The sequence below is a fragment of the Cavia porcellus genome, unplaced genomic scaffold (genome assembly GCF_034190915.1).
Source record: "Cavia porcellus strain 051 isolate PalLab524CR breed Dunkin Hartley unplaced genomic scaffold, mCavPor4.1 scaffold_27, whole genome shotgun sequence".
Lineage (NCBI taxonomy): Eukaryota > Metazoa > Chordata > Mammalia > Rodentia > Caviidae > Cavia > Cavia porcellus.
This window is the reverse complement of record NW_026947510.1, coordinates 35,523,363-35,545,141: the sequence shown is the minus strand read 5'-3', so window position 1 is coordinate 35,545,141 and position 21,779 is coordinate 35,523,363. Positions and strand designations below refer to the sequence as shown.

Sequence of the window (21,779 nt, the reverse complement as noted above, 5' to 3'; positions counted from 1 at the left end):
GTTTAGCAAATAAATCTATGACTATATGACTAGATAAAATTTGCAAAATAGTCTAAAATAAAGACTACATAGAACAAACATAAAGATCATTAGCTATTTATAGTTATTAAATATAATCAGGTACATACAATTTACTATTAAAGAATTAGAAGGTGAGTTATAAAATCTTTAATGGAACCCTCTATGTGACTGTTTTTCTCAGATTAATTATAGTCTACCACAGCTTGGGATGTGTACATTTTTTAACACTTGCTGAATTAAAATCTGGTCACAGTGCTCACATCAACAACACATATATTAAAATTGCAATGATACATAGAAGATTAGCAGTGCCCCATGCCCAAAGATGATATGCAAATTTGTGAAGCATTCCATTTAATATAAAAAAAATGGTTACAAACCACTAAAGAATATGTTCTTTAAATGGCACGTTTTCACATATCTGATTCCTAATTTCTTGTTTGACTACTGAGGCTTCTTATTCTTCCTAAGTGGGGGACCCTTTTATAAATTCTCAGATCCTTTTTTCTTTTTGCACAACTTTCATTAGCAGATAATGACGATGGAGCTTTATAATGTAGACATTTTGTCTAAAGACCTAGAAAGTGGCTCACTGCTGTTTCACTGACACTTAGTGAAACTACTTGAGTTTTTGACTTTGAGAACAGACCAACCTGTCAACTTTGTTATATTATTTCAGAAGGGGAATCAAAGATCCAAGCAACAACTCACCACCAAGAGATAGCTTCTTAGCTGTCTCAGTTCGTAAGAGGTGGCAAGCCACAGCTGGAGCTGAGTTCTTAACAGCTCTTTCATGAGGTTCCTGCACCTTGCTTCACATGTCACACACCTGGAAATGTGCTGTTAGAAAAGGTGTATGTAAAGGGCTAAAGCTAAGAACTACTGAAAGAAGTAAACTATTTTCTCCGTTCTGGCTTCATTTACCTCTTCTTACCCTAAAAATCAAGTAGAATGCCAATGTCTTGTTCAAACTATATGCCACAAATTTTCATCTTTATTTGGATATATCTTTCCTTGTGTAGACATCACTAATTTCTGAAGTAATATTGTTAGGGTTTTTTGGTACAGTTGAGATATAGAGAGAATTTTTAAAAATCCTTTGTTGCTGGCGAGGGAGGGCTGCTGGAGAATACAAGGACCCTCAGAAAAGGGACACCTGGGCAATGACTTTTATGGAGTTGGGTTGGGGGTAGAGCACTTGGGTAGTTGTGGAATGCTGGGATTGGAGAGGGCTTGGCTCACATGGGAAAAGAAAGTGGGAGATTTATTTCTGGAACAAGAAGAATGCAGAAATTACTTTTGGAGAGATATGTTGCAGTTTTGGGGGTCTCGGTGCTTATGTTAGGGGTAGCTCAGCCCCAGGCTGTCAGGACCTATCAGTTGTGAAGCCGTGTGAACTGATTGAAAAGATCTACCTATTTCAAAGCTTGCAAGCTGTCATTTCTGTCAATTGAGTCTCAGTAAACTATTCCTGAACTACTTGTAGAATTAAATAGTTTCCTAATGTGACGTATGTGTAAGTTTCCTTGCATTAAAAAGTATTGGACAAAGAATTTTTAATTCATTGATAAACTTATATATCGGTACAATAGCAGAATGTTAAGAATAATTCATTGTTACATACACAGACATATCAAAATGAAACGTCCAACTCAAGCACTAGAATTGGTCCATAGTGTGTTGAAAAGTATCCCCCTCCTGAGCCAAATACACTGAGAGAGTTTTAAGATTTTCCCTTACTAAACAAATAATTAATATGGAAAGTAGTACACAAATAAAACATTTCAAATGTATTGTTTTTCCTAAATTAACCATATGTCTGAGGACCAAAATAATTGGTAATAATTACCTTTTAGAGAAAAACATAGGTATAATTAGTGGTTATTATGCAAAATTAAACATGAAGAAATTGCATGTAACTACATACATACATGCACATGACATACACAAGTGAATGCATGCATATGGAACTGGTAAAATTTGAACAAGGTTTACATATTATACCAATGTCATTTCCTTGGTTTGATATTCTTTTCTTGGTACCTGAGATACCAGGATTGGGGAAAATGAAGTGGGCCCCCTATATTACTGCTAAAATTTTCATCAGTGGATATTCATTTCAAAGTAAAAACAAAGTAAAAATCCCCAGAATTAATGAGACTATTTTTATTTCTTTTATTGTAGCACTAGCTGTCTTCATTTTTCTTTCTTATTGTCAGCTACTTTAAAAAATACTCTTTTAGTAGTATGTATTTGTTACACATTCATCACAGGGAATATGTATGTGAAAATAATAAATGTTGTTTCTTCTTTTTTTCTGCTCCCCTCCCCTCCCCTCGACCCTTCTCTCCCTCTCTCCTCACACAGGCCTTGTTTCCGTTCTTTCTCCCATTCTCTTTTTCCCTTTTCCCTTTCTTCCCTGCCACCTCCCCGCTCCCTTGTTCCTCTTCTGTTTGAACATGTTCTTTCTGCTGCTCAGTATTTACTGTTAAATTTTGTTGGTTTTACAAAAAGAGCCCCATTTTGTCAGTGAGAAAACTAAGACATATATGAGGTCGATCTGAGTGACTTGTCAAAGTTCATTCACATAAGTGTGAACCTGCGCAGTCTTTCTCCAGTTAGCACACACAGATTTCAAATCAGGTTCTTCTCGGTATCTATATATATTCTCAATTTTCATTTTTTTAACACAGGCTGATTGGTATTTCCACATCTCATTCTGTGTTTCTGACATTTTCTCCCTTAACCCAGGAGTAGTAAGAAAAGTTGAAAATGGCCTAACAAGAGTAGCTTCCCACTACTGTTCTAGGTACACAAACATAGACAACACATATGCACAACACACACACACAGACACACACACACACACACACACACACACGCAGGTACACACACATTCACCTGTGATCTTGTTCATTTCCTTAAAGTCCTTTGAACATGATTTTCTCTGTTGTATATTCCGGGTTGTTACCGATATGCTAATTATTATAATTACTTACAGGGTTATTTCATCCATATAATGCTGATGTTTAATTCTCTTTTTCATTCTCAGCAGAGAAAACTCATTAGTGAGACTTTCAAATATGGGACAGATAAGGTAGAACAGGTGTCTTGAGAGATGCGACTGTGATTTATGGTTTTCTGTCTGGAAATCCAAACTAGAAATCCTTTCCCAAACAAGAGTAGACACCGTAATGAAGTTTTGTGTGCATTTTATTTATTTTTAAGAATTAGAATGTTGCTATAGATAAACTCTTTTGCAAAAGATGGCTTTTCAGTCAAAAAAAAAAAAAACGAAGTCAAGATCAAAAAACAAAGGATTATGCTTCATTTCAAATTCCATATATCCAAATGTTATCCCCCTGTTTAATTTGTATTCTGTATATAGAGCGACTTTTCAGTGAACTTCCAAATTGCTAAAATATACATCTTTCAGAGACTGAAAACATAAAAATCTCTTCTATCCAGATTTTATACAAATGAAAATCGAGAGAAAAAATTTAATAATCATTTGCTTTATTACATTCTAATATTTCTGTTTTTGTATACAATTGCTAAAATGCAAATAACTACCTGATTTTGCTTATTTTGGCCTTATATAAAACTACCTTAATTGAGAAAGGAGTTTAGGATTTTGTGCTTAGCTTTTGAGATACTTTCAAGGTTTGAAAGCATTGTAGGAGGGATTTTACTATACTTTCAACACTAGCAGAACCAACTTTATGTTTTCACAGTATTGGAGAGACTTGCCTTAGTTTGAAATTATATTCTGTCTATATGCTTTTTAAACTACCTTCTATTGTTATGCAAAATTTTATTGTACTTTATGTCAACAATTTCAGCATCATTCATTTGGCAAAGATGTATTTACCATGTGTTATGACTTTTCTACCAAGCAGAACAAATGTTGGTACTGTTACCAACAATGTATCTGAACAGACTTAAAGCTAATGGATTTATTTAGCTTGTTTATTCAGAAATAATAAAATGAACCATATAAGAAGTTTTTCTCTGTAAAATGATATTTTTTTGACTCAATATATACCAAATGATTTCTTCTTTTTAAATACCTTTCATGTAATTAACTCTTATTTTCACCAAAAGAGTTCTGCTTTGGTACTTCCTCAAAAGGTGAACTTCTGTCCTCCATCCATCCTATGCTCTGTCTTGTGATCTAAAATTTAGATCTAAAGTTTTCACTCAAAACTTTCAGTGCTCAGAGGTGGGGCTTTTGGAAGATTACTGGATCGTGGGTGTACACAGTAAATTATCATATTGGTGAGTTCATAAATGTACTGTTCTTTCCTAACAGAACAGGACCCAGTTGGAGGACATGGATCAAGAGGGGCAGGGCCTTTGAAGTGCATGTCTCTTGCTGGTGTTTGTCTTCTGTGTTCTGTTCCCTGCAACTGTGAAGTGAAAAGCTTTCTCAGCTATATCCTTTCACCGTGATGTTACTCCTCACTTCAAACCCACAGTAGTAGAGCCAGTTTACCATGCACTGAAATACCTGAAACCATGAGGCAAATAAACCATTTCTTTCTTTATATAATGTACCAGCAACAGTAAAGCTGGCTATTTTTCTTTTAGTTACACAGTGATATTACTTTGCTTGATTCAATTTCCTGACCAAGGATCATATTTTCTAAATAGAACAGGAGATGATGCTATCAGATGTATCAAATTATTATCCATCTTCTAAACGTATCATGAAAGTTACTTAATTTTGATTTTTTTTTCATCAAAAATTCTTTATAAAAATAAGGGAGGAGAATGGTAAGAGGGTTGTAAAGGGACTGAAAATGATCAAGAAATGTATATTTATATACCAATTCCTCAAAAGAAATGTAGCTATTTTATATAACAATCACACTAATAAAAAAATTTTAAAAATTAAAAAAGTCTTTGACTTTGAAAAACTTATTTACATTTTTATCAGAAAAAATTCCCTTTTTTATGACCAATTGCTGTATCAACTTGTCATTCTTGCACTCGAGTGTGGTCTTTAAAGGTCAAGATCCTTTAATTTAGGTTCTTAGAAGCAAGTGGTGTTTGATCAACCATTTTTGCATTTAAAATTTAGCAGTTTAATGCACAAAGATCTGAGTGTGTGTGTGTGTGTGTGTGTGTGTGTGTGTGTGAATTTAAAACTGACCTTCCTGAATTCTTCACTGAAAACTAAGGGTATTTAGCAAATGTCCGCAAATGTTCTACCTCCCAGAACACGTATTCCAAACAGGATAGCTGAAACTACTCTATGAGATAGGCTCAAAGACAAGAATTACTAGATACCAGTGAGATTTATATTGCATATACATGCAATAATACGCATTTACCAAAAACATTACATAACTCTTCTACAAAATTCTCAATGGTCTATGAGAAAATGTTTGTAACATAAATCTGGTACTCAGTGGATAAGTTGTTCTGCACGTTGAAACGTAGTAAAAAAATCAAAGCAGAAAAAGTCATTTAAAAAAGTTTTTCAAATATATTTTTAAGGCACAAAGATTTATGGAATGATAACTATATTACCTTAAAGTCAGTCTGCAATTGGATGCTGTTGTCCTTGTTTTCCATGGACCAGACTCTGGCTAAACTAGAGGATCCATGTTGAGGAAAAGAAAAACTGGCAAATTTAATTGGTTATGTTAAACTAAGAGTGGCAACACTAGAGTTTTAAAGTCTATATTTATTTTTCTCCCATTTTCCCCAATCATTTGCACATCTAAGGCAACACGGAGACTATCAATACAGTCCAGAAGAGTCAGAAAAATAAACCTGGCACCTTCCAAATCCTCTGGTTTTGGGCAATCAAATTGTAGCTAAGAGAGGGGACATACACACAGAGTCTATGGAAGCTGTAAATGACTAGAGGCTGACTCTGTGTGAACACTGAGGTCAGTTCTGGAGACTGTGCTTAATTCTGGGAATCACTGGAAACCGAAAAACTAAGTTTGATGATTAAAAGAAGACCATTGCTTCATAATGAAGAAACCAATGAAGATTTTACTAAAAGCACACACACACACACACACACACACACACACACACACACAAACACACACACACATCTTCAAAACTGGGGGAGGAAAGAGTCTTAAATGTATGGCTTGCATCACTTTCCAGACATATGTCAAATTTCAATATTTGTTAGTATGATGTTTTATAAGAAAGAAGAATTGGCATTCTTATATTAAAGAGAAGGAACAACTCAGTGTTAAAAATTATGAATCTATTTATTTACTAAAGTGACTTTTACTTCCTATTCATTTAAAAAGATTTTAAAAGAAGGACTCCTTTCTGTGGAAGAAAATTTCACGTGGTAACTCTGTGGTTGTTTTATACACAATAACTGACTTCCAACAAAAAAGATCCAAAACTTGAAAGAGATAGGAAAATACTGTTAATAAGCAAGGGAAAAAATATAAATAAGAGATTTAGGACCAGGCTACAATTTTAAAATAATCATGATGAATGTATTGAGGTACTATTTCAAAATATGGGAAAAGCAAGAAGTTTAAGAATTTTATTTAAAAATTTAAACTTTCAAAAACAATCAGGTAGGCACTTCTAAAATTTGAATTCAAATTTCTAAAATTTGAAATTTAAAGCTGTACTGTCTCAAAAACATTACAAAAACATTACATAATTCACTGAAATCTTAATTTCAGTGAAAATTAAGGTATAAGAGTGAAACAAAAATGTTACATTGGTGAACTAAAAGTCTAGTCAGTGTAAAAATATATGAACACAGACAAATCAAATTGGAAAACATACAAACAAATATATAATTAAATCTGTTATATGACAGAAAATTTAATGTGGAATTGAAATCATACAATGAGCTCTTCCTGGCAAACCACATTGTGGGACCCAGGAACTGCAGCCAGAGGCACACATGGGGCCAGGGCAGACCTGGGTCCTTCCTGTGACCCCTGCATTTCAGGCAATTCATCTCTTGGACCCAGGAACTCCAGCCAGTAGTGCGCATGGGGCTGGGCAAGACCAGGGACCCTTCGCAAATCCCACCTGCCCAGCAGACCACCTTGCAGGACACAGGAACTCCAGGCAGAAGCACTCGCAGGGTCGAGCCAGACCCGTGCCCATTCCATGTCCCACAGTCCTTGCTGCCCACCTCAAGACCTAGGAACTCCAGCCCTTGGTGCTTGCCTCTGCAGTCCCACTGCTGCCATTGGAACCCCTCAACTCCTTGAACTAGTATTGCTGTTGATCTTCTGCTCCTATACCTGCCCCAGAACAGTGCATTTCAGTGAATTAACCATGCTGTATCAAGGGGAGATTTAGTAATCCCGAATAAAAGCATAAGAACTAAGCAGGCTTCCATCAGTGAGATGAATTTGTCCCTAAAATACGAATAGTTTGCGACCTTCAATGGGTAAACAGGAGCAATAGTGAAGCCCCCTCCAGAAGTAGGCCATCGGTGAGCTTGGCAAGTGGGTGAGTCATTCCTCCACATAGAGGACACCACATAGTTTGAGGAAGGTGCCAATAAGGCCTCCCCCAACCTGGAGAAAATTAAAAGGGCCTTGAATCACCCAGAGACACAGTAGGGTCCCAGCCAAGACAAACATTATAAACAAGGAGATCTAATGATTTTGAACAACCTGAAGACATAATAACAGCAGGAATTAAGGATTGATTTCCATCAATACGCATAGGCTTTTCAGCCTAGGAAGAATATAGGACTCCAACAGGCCCTGCAGGGTAAATTCAGGTGACTGGCCCACCTCTTCATTGTGGGACCTAGCAATTCGACAAACATCAACCTCATTGCAGGACCTCGAGATACATTCTATCAACAGTTGACACTAGTGGGATTGAAGGACCAAATATTAACCCAAAAGGGGAAAATGGCAAAACAAAAAAGCAAAATGCAATCTCAAGCAACTAGTCCATCAGGAGCAAGTACAGGAGACATTGAAATAGAGGAATTCAAAAATAACACACCAGAAATCTCTGAAAAGAGAGTAAGTGAAATAAAAAAAACCCAAATTCATGAGGCTATAGAGGCAATCAAATTAGAAGTAATCTCTCATGTAAAGACAGAAATAACAGCCTTAGTAAAGGAGTTGCATTGGCACAGCTAGAGAAGAAATAGATTTAATAAAAGTACAGGAGCATGGGAAACTAATTGAAATCTTGAATGATCAACATTGTTTTAATGAAGCTGAGGATAGAATTTTAGACTTTAGGACAGGATCACAATTAGAGATCATGAAAGGATAGAACATTTAAAAGTAACAAAGTAGCATGAAATCACAATCCAGCTGCTTCAAAATGATGCCTAGAGAAACAATACAAGACTAACAGGCATCAGTGAAGATGCAGAAGTCAATGCAAATGATGAAGGTAAAATATTCACAGAAATAATAGCAGAAAATTTCTGAAACATGGGAAAAATATGATGTGCAGATAAATGAGGCATAGAGAATGCCTAACAGTCACAGCCAACATAAATCTATAGCCAGATATATAATAATTAAGATCCTAGGCATTAAGCATAAAAACAGAATACTAAAGGGTTTAGAGAAAAGACATAACTCATCTATCAAGGAAAGCCGGTTAGTTCATGGCAGACTTTTCAGCACAAACCCTCAAGTAAAGATGAACTTGGAGTGAGGTATCTCAAGCCCTGAAAGAAACAACTTTTAACCCAGACTGATCTACCCAGAAAAACTATCTTTCAAATTTAATGGAGAAACAAGATACTTCCATGACAAAGATCAACTGAAGAAATTCACTACCACCAAACCAACTCTAGAAAGATAATTGAAAGATATTAGATAGAGATAAAAATAACCACAATCTCCAGAACAACAACAGAAAGAAACCACCAAGTAGGACAAATAATTAAAGAAAAGGGAAAAGCAGAAAGCAAACAACTGGAACAAAAGATGGCAAAGTTAAGCCAGTATATATCAGTTATATCCATAAATGTAAATAGCCTCAATTCATCTATCAAAAGAAATAGGTTGACAGAATGGATCAAGAAACGTGATCCCACAATATTTGTATATAAGAAACATATCTGACTCAAAAGGAAACTCATACATTAAAATTCAAAGGATGGAAAACAGTATTCCATGCAATAGTAACCCAGAAAAAAGCAGAGGTAACTATTATATTTGCAGACAATATGAACTTCAAACCTAAAATTATTAAAAGAGATAAAGAAGGTCACTACATACTTTTTAGTGGAAAAATTCAAGAGGAAAAACTAGCAATTATAAATATACATGCACCAAATACAGGAGCACCAAACTATATAAGATAAATACTAATGGACATGAAAAACCAAATACACAAGAACACAAATGTAACAGGGTATCTTAACATCACATTGTTACAAAGAGATAGATCAACTAGGCAAAAAGTCAGCAAAAAATTATAGAACTGAATCATAGCTGTGAGTAATTGGACTTAGTAGATGTTTACAGAGTGTCCCATCCAACCACATCAGAGTACACATTCTTCTCACCTGCACATGGCACATTCTCCAAATTAGACCATAGATTATCCCATAAAACATTCTTAAATAAATTTAAGAGTATTGAAATTATTCCATGTGTAATACTGGAGCATAGCAACTGAAATTGGAAATTAATGGCAAAAGAAATTGCAAAACCTGCATAAATAGATGGAAATTAAATAAAAACCTCCTGAATAATCACTGGGCTACAGATGAAATTAAAAAAGAAATAAAGCAATACCTACAATTCAATGAAAATGCAGAAACAACATATTGCAATCTGTGGGATGCAATGACAGTGGTCTTAAGAGGGAAATATGTAGCAATAAATTGTCATATCAAGAAAACAGAAAGAGCACAAATAAATAACCTAACGCTTCATCTCCAGATTCTAGAAAAAGAAGAGCAAGTTAAACCCAAAGCTAATAAAAGGGAGGAAATTGTAAAGATTAGAGCAGAAATCAATGCAATTGAAACTAAAAAAATACAAAGAATGAATGGAAAAAAAATCTGCTTTTTTGAGAGAAAACTAACAAACCCCTAGCTAACCTTATCAAGAAAAAGAAAGAAAAAAACCTAAGTTCATGCAATAAAGACTGAAAAGGCAGAAATTACTACAGATCCCATGGAAATTCAAAAAGATCATGAATACCTACTTTGAAAATATCTACTCACATAGAGTGGAAAACACAGAGGAAATGGACATATTTCTTGAAACATATGAACTACCAAAGTTCAACCAAGAAGCTATAGCAATTTTGAATAACCCAATATCAGCTATTGAAATTGAAAATGCAATTAAAAACTTGCCAACAAAGAGAAGTCCAGGTCCTGATTGATTCATGGATGAGTTCTACAAGAAACTTATAGAAGATTTGGTGCCAATGCTCCTTAAAGTCTTCAATGAAATTGAAAAGGAAGCAATCTTCCCTAAATCATTCCTGGAGACAAGTATTGCTCTGATACTAAAACCAGAGAAAGATACAACCAAAAGGGAGCACTATAGGCCAATCTCACTAATGAACATTGATGCAAAGATTCTCAATAAAATAGTGGAAAGTATAATGCAATAAATAATCCACATTAAACATCATGACCAAATGGAATTCATTCCAAGAATGGAGAGATGGCTTAACATATGCAAATCAGTAAATGTAATACAGCACATCAACAAAGCCAAAACCAAAATGACGTGATCATTTCAATAGATACAGAAAAAGCTTTAGATAAAGTCCAGCACACGTTCATGATAAAAACCCTTCAGAAACTCAGAATACGTGGTGTCTCCACAATCTCATAAAGGCCAATCTATGACAAAGCAACAGCCAACATCATACTAAATGGACAAAAACTGAAAGCTTTCACTCTAAAATCAGGAACAAGAAAATGATGTTCACTATCACCACTCTTATATAATTCTGAAAATTCTAGCCAGAGCAATCAGATAAAAGAGAAAAATAAAAAAAATAAAGATAGGAAAGGAAGAAGTTAAATTATCACTATTTGCAGATGACATGATACTCTACAAAGAAGACCCAAAAACTTCCATTAAAAGAATACTAGAGGTAATAAACAAATTCTGCAGTGTAGCTGAATACAAAGTCAGTGCTCAAAAGTCAATAGCATTCCTGTACACAAACAAAATCTTCAAGAGAGAAAAATTAGGGAAATATTGTCTTTTACAATAGCATCTAAAAAATGGAATAGTGAGGAATCAACCTAACGAAGAATGTAAAAGATCTATATGCCAAAAATTATGCTATGCTAAAAAAGGAGATTGAAGAAGATATTAGAAAATGGAAGGCTATTCCTTGCTCTTCTTTAGGAAGAACCAACATTGTGAAAACGGCTATAGTCACAAAACTGTTATACAGATTTAATGCAATCCCAATCAAAATACCACTCATACCTCAGAGATCTAGAGAAAACATTCTCTAAATTTCATTTGGAAACAGAAGAAACCTCGCATGGCAAAGGCAATTGTGGCCAACAAAGGCAAGGTAGGAGGCATCTCAATCCCTGACTTGAAACTATGCTACAAAGTTGCAATGATGAAATCAACGTGGTGCTGGCAAAGAAATAGACCTGAAGGTCAATGGAACAGATTAGAAGAAGCAAAACAACTATGAAGACACTCAGTCACCTGATATTTGACAAAGGGGCTAAACATGTTCACTGGAGGAAGGATAGCCTCTTTAATAAATGGTGTTGGAAAAATTGGCTTTCCACATGCCAAAGACTGAAACTAGATCCATGGCTATCACCATGCACAAAACTAAAATCTAAATGGATCAAAGATCTAAATATTAAAACAAAAACACTTAATCTAACAGAAGACAAGGTAGGCAGAAATCTTGGAAACATGGGGGTAGGCAGAGAATTCATGAACAAAATGCAAATTGCATGAGAAATGCTTCAAAGTATCAACAACTGGGATTGTAAGAACCGGTGTCGCAGGGGAGAAGACCCCAAGGACTCAGCTCGTAGTGAGGAGTAAAAAGTTTATTTCCATGCGCATGGGGTCCCCCAGGCAAACAAGTGCGGAGGGCCTCGAGGGGAATTTGTGTAGGGTTTTTAAGGGTACAAGCGGGAGGCAAGCAAGTTTACAGAAGCAAATCGCATTGGTTAATTTTGAGCAGCATAGGATTTGGCAGAAATTGACTGGAGGGGTTTGGGGTTGAGTAACCATGGAGACTGGGGGTCCTAGCCCAGTCACTATGTGCCCAGAACAGAACAGTTACTTGTCTTACTTATCTCGTTGAGACAGAACGACCTTGCAGGTGCATTCTTTCTTTTTTTTTTTCTCTGCTCTGATAGCTCTGGGGAGTTAGGCATTTCTTTCTGCTCTGCTCTGATAGCTCTGGGGAGCTAGGGAGTTAACCCTTTTATTTCCCTGCTCTGGGGAGTTAGGGAGTTAACCCTTTCATTCCCGGCTCTGGGGAGTTAGGGAGTGAAACATTCTTTGCTGCTTTTTATAACTCGGGGAGGGGGCTATAGCAGGGGGGTCAACTCTCACATTCCCCCCCTTTTTTTTTCGATGACTTTTAATCTTAAAGGTCCTGTATTGGTAAGGGGTCATACTGTTGACGTAGCACCATAACCTTTACTTGAGAGATCTGAGCCCTCACAAACTGGGTTACTCGGTTAATGAGGTAAGGGGCTATAGCCATGACTATAATGAATCCAGCCAGGGGTCCCAGTAAAGGGAGAATATAGGGCAGGATTGATTTCCAGAAGGAGAACATTTTGGCTTTACTTGAAGGGGGCTCTTGAGATTTAATTTTTTTTTTCTTAGCTTTTTTATTGCATCTGTTTATAACCTTGTATGTGTCTTTAAAATTACAAGCTTTTAAGAACTTTGACATAGTTTATCAACTTGTTTATAACATAAGGCCCAGTAGGAGGATTAACAAAGGTCTTGTAGCTGTCATTAAAGCTGTTAACCAAAAGGAGAAAGAAAACCAACATTTAAATTTACTCTGTTTTACCATATAAGTAACAATTTTTAAGTCAGACAGAGGCCTCCTTGGGGTCTCTATAAAGGAGGAGAACATAAAATTATCAGTTATATTAGACAATCTTAAGCTTTAAAGTGTCCTTGGAAGAAATGACAGTTTACTTATTTGTAGGCTGACGGTCTTTTGAAGTTGGGACTTGTCTGCATTGGGAACGTTGAATTTAGGCAGGCTTTTAGCTATTTTGACAATCTATTGCGGCTCAAGAGATTTACGGTGAGGTCGCTCTCAAGAGATTTACGGTGAGGTCGCTTGTCCAGGTGTCTAGGCTCTTTAGCTGCAGTGGGCAGCAGCGAAGTAACCAGTGGATGGAAGTCACAGCTAGCTGAAAAGTCTGGGGAGACTTAATAAGATCTTGATTAGTTAAATTAGCTAATTTTTAGAAACCTCACATAAAACTTCAAAAGAGGAAATATCTGTAACATAGGGGGTGTATCACGCATGTAAAGGGGCAGAAGGAAAAGAGACTCACCCAGTTTTCGCCAGTTTTTAAGGCCATTAGTAATTATAGTCTTTAAAATCTAACTTATCTTTTTACCTTTTTTTGAACTCTGAGGCTGGTAAGCCCAATCGAGTTTTTTAATTGATCTGTAAAGCTTAGGTTAATTTGAGTTACTAGGCTATAAAAGCCAGGCCATTGTTGGACCCCACGGATAAAAAGGGAGACCAAATCAGAGAAACTGCTATCAGAGCTGACTCAGACTAAGTAGAAAACACTTATATTTTTGAAGTTTAGGCTTTTTATTTTTGTAAAATCTATTTTTTAGTGTTTTTAGGCATAGTCCCACGATAACCAGTGGTTTTTATTTGTTGTAGTACTTTTAGATTTACCAATTGGCACTGAGGGCATCTGAAGCTCACAGACTGGGCTAGCTTGATATTAGCCCCCGGAATCTCTTGGAAGTTGAGCTGTCAGATGTTGGTCTTTTTAAGTGCAAATGGGCTCTTGAGAGACATAACTGTTTTCATCAGAGAAGTAGGATGGAACTCTAGACAGTAGCTTATCAACTACATAAGGTCGATGTTTCGTGAGGTGATCAATGAGGCAACGAGGGGTCATCCTCAGGCAGCAAAGTAGCCGAGTTTGAAGCTGTTGTTTCTAGAAATAGTGCCTGATAATGTATGGCTCAGGAATTAGACATCCATCAGTCTGGTGGGGCCTTGATGAGAGTCTCCAGTGAATAGGAGGAAACAATTAAGAGTTTGTGTCCAAAAGTCAATTTTTAAGCCTCCTTTATGAGGGGGCCATTGAAGAAATCACCGCAGACAGGGTGGCCATCTGGTTGCCACAGAACCAAGTCTCTTGGAAAGGTAGACAACAGGCCTCTGCCAGGGTCCCAAACTTTGGATCAGTCCTGTGGCTCTTAGAAATTTTGTACTTGTCTTTTAGTCACAGGGACTGGAATCCGTTAGATGGCTCACAACAACCAGTGTAGTCTTTTTTGTGTAGACTGGTTTTGATAAGGTCGGGGGGACTCGCGTCAGAGCAGTTACTTTTTTTTTTTTTTTGGCTGGCCTCTCTGATGTGATTGTTATTCTTTTAGCGGCCTGATCTGCCAAATTGTTTCCTCAGGTGAATAGCAGCAATCTGCTGACAGCCAGACTGCTGCCAGCAAATTTAGGATTTGTGGAGCCCTCTTTTTTTTTTTTTTTTAATCTTAGCTCTGGCCAAGGTTAAGAGACCTCGCTCTTAATAGATGGCTCTATGTATATGTATAGTAGCAAAAGCATATGTACTATCAGTATAGATGTTTACCCTCTTTTTCGTGGCTAGTTTTAGTACATCAGTCAAAGCAATGAGCTCCGCCTTTTGGGCAGAGGTGCTAGGCTCTAACCCTTTAACCCAGAGTACCTCCTTTTTGGTGGTCACTGTTGTCCCGGCCACTCATCTGTCTCTGCCGTTCTGGATGAAGCTGCTTCCATCGAACAGTTGTGGGCATTTTCCAAAAGCTGGTCAGTAAGATCAGCCTGTAGGTTCCGCTGCAGTTTGAGGATGTCAGCACACTCATGGAGAGGTGTCCTTTGTTCCTCCAGGTCATCATCAGGCATAAGGGTGGCTGGGTTTAAAGCTGAAGAAGTCTTGAATATCATTGACTCTGGGTCTAGAAGCAGGGCTTGACAGTAGAATTCTGGCATTGGAGAGCCTTTTTTTAGGAGGGGTTTTGATAAGAGTCTCTAAACTGTGAGAGGTTACCACAGAAATTACTTGCCCAAAGCGTGTTTTTTTTTGTTTCCTTAAGTAACATTGTCATAGTAGCTAGTATTTTAAGGCAGGGGGCCATACTCCTGTTATTGGATTAAGTCTTTTGGAGAGGTAGGCTATAGGCCTCTTTTAAGGGCCAATGTCCTGAGTTAGGACTCCTTTGGCAATGTCCCTGAGTTTATCTATGAACAAGATGAAAGGCTTTGTAACGTCAGGGAGTCCCAGGGCTGGGGCCTCTGTCAAGGCCCGCTTGAGCTGTTGGAAGGCCTGTTTACATTTATCAGTCCAGTTTAGCGAATTTTGAGTTTCTCTCTTATGGGAGTCATAGAGGCAAGCTTTTTAGTAAAATTTAGCCTACAGTATCCAATTGCCCCCAGAAACTCTCGTCTTTTTTTTTAAAAGATTTTTCTCATAGAGCAATTTTAACATCTTGGCTATCTTTTTGTAAATTTTTTAGTTTTTAAAGACCTTTTTGTGCTATCTTTATTAACTGGCTGAGGGGCATTTTTTTAAACCTCTTAAACCTTTGTAATTTTTGTCTAACATGTGGGGCCGACTGAGTTACAAAGAGAACAACTGGCGATACTGGGAAACCTCCTTACCTCTGGATGTCCAGTCAGGGTGGCACAAAAGGAGAACATGGTTTTGGCATTCCGGATCAGAGAGCCGGCTTTATCTGGATGGCACACTGTTTTTTGTCCAAGGGTGTCACGTGGCAGGCCATCATTTTATTAAAATTATATTCTTAACAGAAAGGGCTTTTTTATAGGTAACAAAATTGTGCTGCATAATCTCCCAGATGTTCACAGTACATGTAAGAACTTGTATCTTATTTGTAGTATCACCTATAATCTCATTTTAATGGAAACATTTTGTAGCAAAGTACAATCTTATGTATACTTTTATCAAAACTGATCTAATACTGTCAAATTCTGAACACATTTACTTTTTGTCAAACCTGTTATTTGTAGTACTATAAACCAAGACAAATAAAATTCACATCCTCTTGAGCCTTTTATAACTTACAATAATACCTCTCAAACTAAGCTTTAATCTTTTTTTACATTCTGGCATAGCCAGACACCTTTACTTGAAGACCACTCTCTTTGTCCCTCTTTTTACTATTACCAGTCAATTACCTTTTTTTTCATTTCTCAGACAACATCAAAACTCTCAACAAAACCCTTGAAGTCACCTTTTAGTAGTCTAAAACATACTTATTTTATGTCTTTTTACCACATAAAAATGCTGTATTTTAAAAACAAAACTGTAACCTTTTAACTGGCTCAAATATAGTATGACCTGGTTTTTACTTGGTAAAGTTGATATGATTCTTAATAACCATAGATATACATATATATGTGCACATGTTTACATTTTTATCAGAGAGGAAAAAATACTCCTTTTAAAAGGTATGTTGAGGTTGCAAGCAATCAATTGAAGTCTTACATATTAAACAAGATGCCACAACATTAAAGACACAAACAAAGGGAGCTTCTTGCATAGTTTGGTCAGCTAAAAGAAATAATTTTTCTTATCATGAACCTTGAATCTAATAAGCCATATGGATCCTGCAACAGAAATGGGCAACAAGCCCCTAAGTTAGTAACAAGTTTAAACAGGCAACCAAGGAGAGGGCGGAGGAAGGAAGGGTTTTACCCACGGTGGGGGCTCTTTCCTGAGGTCCTGCCATACCAAGATGTAGGCATGCTGGTCCGGGTGGCCCTCTTCGTCCGGGGCGGAAGATGATGTTCTTAATTGCTAAGATGAGGGGAAGGTGGAAAGTCCCCTCTGGTGGCCAACCCACGGAGAATGTGGGCCACTCAGACGAGCAGAAAGTCTGTCATTTACTTTTTTAACCTGTAAGGAGAGATTGTGAGCCCTCTCTCAAACCTCTGACCAATGGTCGAGGGTGAGGGACAATGGGGACGATGTCGTTTGTCCCATGGTGTTCTGAAGACAAAGAGTGGTTAGCGTACGCGCGACACAACAAATAACCGATCACAACAGTCACAACACACAGGACAAACAGGCCGGCCACCTCACTCTCACGCATGAGTTTCACACCAAATGAGTCACCTTAGGGGGTGCCTCCAGATTGGCCCGGACGGACCACAGATTGGGAATGAAATTCCCCAGATTGGCCCAGACGGACCACAGATTGGGAATGAAATTCCCCAGATTGGCCCAGAGGACCACAGATTGGGAATGAAATTCCCCAGATTGGCCCAGAAGGACCACAGATTGGGAATGAAATTCCCCAGATTGGCCCAGAAGGACCACAGATTGGGAATGAAATTCCCCAGACTGGCCCAGAAGGACCACAGATTGGGAATGAAATTCCCCAGACTGGCCCAGAAGGACCACAGATTGGGAATGAAATTCCCCAGACTGGCCCAGAAGGACCACAGATTGGGAATGAAATTCCCCAGATTGGCCCAGAAGGACCACAGATTGGGAATGAAATTCCCCAGACTGGCCCAGAAGGACCACAGATTGGGAATGAAATTCCCCAGACTGGCCCAGAAGGACCACAGATTGGGAATGAAATTCCCCAGACCGATAGGAAAATCCTATCGCAGATGGTGAGTCACGGAAAACCGTGTGGGGCGTCCCCCGGTCACCAGAGAACAGATAACAGAAATTGCCCCTAGATTGGAGCCGCTCGGCTTGGGGTGTAAAGTACTGGTAGATCGATCTCAAAATGAAAGTAAACAAAAGTGACCGGTCGTACTCACCCGCGGTGTAAGGCGGAGCCGTTGAGGTCGTCTCCCATGAGACGTACTATCTCGCTGGGGCCTCCATATGTAAGAACCGGTGTCGCAGGGGAGAAGACCCCAAGGACTCAGCTCGTAGTGAGGAGTAAAAAGTTTATTTCCATGCGCATGGGGTCCCCCAGGCAAACAAGTGCGGAGGGCCTCGAGGGGAATTTGTGTAGGGTTTTTAAGGGTACAAGCGGGAGGCAAGCAAGTTTACAGAAGCAAATCGCATTGGTTAATTTTGAGCAGCATAGGATTTGGCAGAAATTGATTGGAGGGGTTTGGGGTTGAGTAACCATGGAGACTGGGGGTCCTAGCCCAGTCACTATGTGCCCAGAACAGAACAGTTACTTGTCTTACTTATCTCGTTGAGACAGAACGACCTTGCAGGTGCATTCTTTCTTTTTTTTTTTTCTCTGCTCTGATAGCTCTGGGGAGTTAGGCATTTCTTTCTGCTCTGCTCTGATAGCTCTGGGGAGCTAGGGAGTTAACCCTTTTATTTCCCTGCTCTGGGGAGTTAGGGAGTTAACCCTTTCATTCCCGGCTCTGGGGAGTTAGGGAATGAAACATTCTTTGCTGCTTTTTATAACTCGGGGAGGGGGCTATAGCAGGGGGGTCAACTCTCACAGGATCTCATCTTATGGTAAAGATTTTTCACTTCAAAAGAAATCACCAACAGAGTGAAAGGAAAACCCAAAGAATGGGAAAGAATTTTAGCTAGAACCTCTCAGACAAAGTACTTATATCCAGAACATATAAAGAACTGAAAAACATCAAGACCCCCAAATTAAAAGACCCTCTCCAAAAATGGACATTGGAGACGAATATACATTTCTCAGATGAAGATATGTAAATGGAAAATAAATATATGAAGAAATGTTCACCATCACTGGTCATTTTTAGATGCACATTAAAACAGCATTGAGATTTCATCTCACTTTGGAAAGAATAGCTACCATCAAGAAATCAAATGTTGGTGAAGCTGCTGGGGGAAAAGAACACTGCTCCACTGTTAATGAGGGTCGACTTGTGTGGCTACTATCTAAATCAGAATTCAGATTTCTCAGAAGCCTGGGATTGGAAGTTCCATTCAATCCAGCCAATCCTCTCCTGGATATTTTCCTAGGAAAACTGAAAAGGTCATGTCACATTGAAATATGTGCACCCATGTTCATAGCAGCCCAATGAACAATAGCTTAATGTAGAAAACAACAAAATGCCCATCAAATGCAGAATGAATGAAAAAGATGTGGTATTTTTTACAATGGAATATTACTCAGCTATAAAAAAGAATTATCTTGAGGCCTTCATAAGTAAATGAAGGCAACTTGAGATTATCCTCATAAGTGAAATAAATAAGAAATACATTTATGAATATCACATTGTGTCTCTAGTGTAAATAGTAATAAGAACTGTAGTTCAGAAGTAATAAAACCCAAAACCCAAAATGTGTAACTGCTATTATAAAAATAAGTGGAAGAGCTCACCTCCCTAATAAGTGGCTAGGGCTTGGGCAAGCTGCGGCAGCCCCAGGAGCACAACCATCAGTGTCTCCCGAGATCCATGCCATGTTGGAAGTGGGGGTGCTGGGAAACCAAGCCATCATCTTGCCTCCCTAATAAGTGGCTGTGGCTCAGGCAAGCTGTGTCCACCCCAGGGAGACAACCACCAATGTCTCCCAAGATCCATGCCATGTTGGATCTTGGAGCTCTGGGAAACCAAGCAACCACTTCCCCTCCCTGGAATGTGGCCATGAGTCTACTTGCATGTGGGCTGAGAATCAAACACCCCATCCTCCCTTCCCCCCATTAGCAAATGGGAGCCAGAGATCTGAGTATCTCTTGGGAGGTTGATCTATGCAACATAGAAAATAAAGGGAATTTCCTTCTACCATCTCTTTGAAGGCAAACATTTTTATTGCTGTTTGGCTTTGTTCTGATTAATTGCATTGAAAGAGTTTTTGGTGCAGTGAAGAGAGAATATAAAGTAAAAAAAAAAAAAAAACAGCCTTTATTCTGAGGACGTGGATAGAAGTCCATGACCATAGATGGCCTGGGTCCCTCTGACTGGAAGGTGGGGTATGGGATATACATATAACACAGATAAGGCTCAGGGATTCCTGAGACTGTTTGCAGTCTCACTTTTTGAATTTCCACTTTATATGCTTTAATTTTGTAGCTTTAACAACTATTTCTAAGATGACAATATGTAATTTATCAACCAGTGATTTCTTATTGTTCATTTTTTTGGAAATTATTATTTCTACCCTTTTTTCTATTTTGCTTTTTTTCTCTTTAAAATTTTTAAAAAATCTTTAAAAATGAAATCATAAGATGAAAACTAAGTAAAAAGAATATATAGACAAAATAAATAGAAACAAAACCATATCAAGGCACAATTTATAGTTGCTGAAAGCAAAGACAAAAACAAAATCTGAACCTCAACAGCAGGATCGAGTGGGACAGGCACAACCATAAACTAAGAAACTAACGTTAGCATAAATAATGGAAACTGGAATTCAATAGCATTTCATATCGAATATGGTCAACAAAATTAAATTCCAAAATGATATTGTGTGCTTAGTAAAAATATCCTTCCAAAATTAAAGTAAAATAAAAGTATGTTACACAAAACTGCAAGTTTTAGGGTTGTTAAGTCTAACAGCAATGAGGTGAAAAACCGACTGAAAGCTGATATATTTACCTTATCACTTGGATTTGCTGATGTGTTGATGGAGTACATAAAAGAAAGGAGCTTCAAAGATGACTCTTTTGTTTGCCTGTTTTAATTCCTTATTTTGATGTACATTCAAACTTACAAAAAGATCTGATAAAGTCTCTCAAAAATTAGTGTAGATCCCTAATCCATTACCTGAACATTAAAATATCACCTCATTTGTTGCATGATATTAGTTTAGAGAATTTTGGAAGATTATTTATCAAAACTCCTTAAGAACTGGTTGAAATTGTTTTCCTTTAGAAAATATTTGAGCTTGGCATGGTGATGCACACCTGTAATGCAACAACTCTGAGAGATTGATGCAGGAGGAATTTGAGACCAACTGAAGCACTTTAGCAACTTATCAAGACCCTACCTCAAAAAAAAAAAATAAATAAAGGCTATAATGTAGCCCAGTCTGATGTCCATGGATTTAATCCTAAATATTGTATGGAAGAAAAAAAGGGAGGGAAGGAGAAAAGAATGAAAACATCAGTAGTAGTGTTGATAGATTATTATTATTTTTACTTAGTCTTTTTGAAACAGGGTTTCTCTATGTAGTTCAGGCTCACCTTGAATTCTCTTTGTAGCCCATTCTGACCTCTAATTCACAGTAAGCCTCTTGTCTCAGCCTCCCGAGTGCTGGGATTACAGGCATGTGCCACCATGTCTCACAGAGTATTATTAACCTTGAACGACTTCAAATAAATTACTTTCCTGCAATACTTTTCAATGTCAACATTGCCCCGAATTTGGATTGGTCCAGTTAAATAAAGAATCATCTGTGATTACAATTTTTTCATGGAGGTTTTCATGAATTCTCCTCTATTTTATCAAAGGTCTAGATCAGCAAGAATTGTTACCATTTCCTGATCTGCAGACCTTACTTGTCATTGTTGTTGTTGTTACGAGCACATAGGCTTTGGGGGGGAATCCTACTTTTAGAAGAAAAACTTCACATTTTACCTTTCAAATCAGGGATTCCTGAGCCTTATCTGTGTTTCTAGTGCTGCCTGACAACCCACAAAATGGAAACTGAAACTCTTATCAGCTCTCAAAAGAAAAGCCAA

At 37.7% G+C, this 21,779-nt stretch overlaps 1 long non-coding RNA gene and 1 other non-coding gene across 2 annotated transcripts; one reads left to right on the top strand and one right to left on the bottom strand.

Moving 5' to 3' along the window:
* The first annotated feature begins 273 nt into the window (after positions 1–273).
* Positions 274–381, top strand: LOC111757032 (U6 spliceosomal RNA). Its single transcript, XR_002791420.1, has one exon. It is a non-coding gene; the product is annotated as a U6 spliceosomal RNA (small nuclear RNA).
* Positions 382–12,001: 11,620 nt separating this feature from the next.
* On the bottom strand, positions 12,002–20,316 carry LOC134473552 (uncharacterized). The gene is made up of 2 exons (XR_010043860.1): positions 15,835–20,316; positions 12,002–15,143 (listed from the first exon to the last, which is right to left on the bottom strand). It is a non-coding gene; the product is annotated as an uncharacterized LOC134473552 (long non-coding RNA).
* Between the last annotated feature and the right edge of the window lie 1,463 nt (positions 20,317–21,779).